Consider the following 1510-nt stretch of genomic DNA (forward strand, 5'->3'; position numbering starts at 1 on the left):
AGCCGGAACTCCGCCCCCGCCACACGTCCAGACTCCGCCCCCACCGCCAGAGTCCCACCTCCACCTGCCTCACAGTCGAACTCCACCCATTCCGCCGCCGGCCTCGCCCGTCTCCCGGGCGCTGGGCGGGGCCACCACGGTGCCGCCCCTGGAAAAGCCCAGGAGTAGAGAGGTCCAGGAGGAGGGGCGGGAGACCTCCCAAGCCCATCTGCTGCTTTGGCCTCTCCGCGTGGGCGAAATCGAAAATGGGTTTCCTTGTTATTTTTTGAGATAGGGTCTGGCTCTGTCTTCCAGGCTGGAATGCAGTGGGGTGATCTCGGCTCACTGCAACCTCTGCCTCCCAGCCTGAAGCGATCCTCCCACCTCAGCCTCCGGAGTAGCTGGGCTACAGGCGGGTGCACCACGCCGGCTATTGTATTTTTTGGAAACAGGGGTTTCGCCATGTTGCCCAGGCTGCTCTCGAACTCCTGAACTCGAGCCATCCACCCGCCTCGGCCTCCCAAAATGCTGGGGTTACAGGCATGAGCTACTGGGCCCAGCCTTGGAAACGGGGTTTCCATACCTCCTGAATGCTTCAGGACATTCCTCTTCACAGCCTCGCTGAGAGTCACGAAGGGTCTCCTTCCTCCTCGCCTCTCTGCCTGCACCCCAGTGGAGAGGACCCAACACCCCTACCCCTGGATCTGGGCCTTCCTGGTCTTCAGCGCTTCTCTTAGGGCTCATTGGTTACAACCTGTGGGTGGGAATCAGGCTGGACTCCAGCTCTGGACAAGAGAAACAGGAACATTAGGCGGGATGGCTCCCACCTGTAATCCCAGCGCTTTGGGAGGCCGAGGTGGGAGGATTGCTTGAGCCTAAGAGTTGGAGACCAGCCTGGGAAACATAGTGAGACACCTCACCCCCACCCCCACCCACTCAGCCCCCTGTCTCTACAGAAAGTACAAAAAAATTAGCCAGACCTGGTGGCATGCACCTTAGTCGCAGCTGCTTGGGAGGCTAAGGCAGGAGGATCACCTGGGCCCAGGAGTTCGAGGCTGCAGTGAGCTATGACTGCACCACTGCACTACAGCCTGGGTGACAGAGTGAGACTCTGTCTTTATTAGCCAGGTTTGGTGGCACACCCCTATAGTCGCAGCTACTCGGGAGGCTGAGGCAGGAGAATCACTTGAACCGGGAGGCAGAAGTTGCAGTGACCAGAGATCGTGCCCTTGCACTCCAGCCTGGGTGACAGAGTGATACTTCATCTCAAAAAATAAAAATAAAAAAATTAAATGTGAGGCCGGGTGCAGTGGCTCAAGCCTGTAATCTCAGCACTTTGGGAGGCTGAGGCAGGTGGATCACGAGGTCAGGAGTTTGAGACCAGCCTGACCAACATGGCGAAACCCCATTTCTACTAAAAATACAAAAATAAACCGGATGTGATGGCGTGCACCTGTAATCTCAGCTACTCAGGAGGCTGAGGCAGGAGAATCGCTTGAACCTGGGAGGCAGAGGTTGCAGCGAGCTGAGA

Source organism: Colobus angolensis, unplaced genomic scaffold (assembly GCF_000951035.1).
Source record: "Colobus angolensis palliatus isolate OR3802 unplaced genomic scaffold, Cang.pa_1.0 Scaffold9, whole genome shotgun sequence".
Lineage (NCBI taxonomy): Eukaryota > Metazoa > Chordata > Mammalia > Primates > Cercopithecidae > Colobus > Colobus angolensis.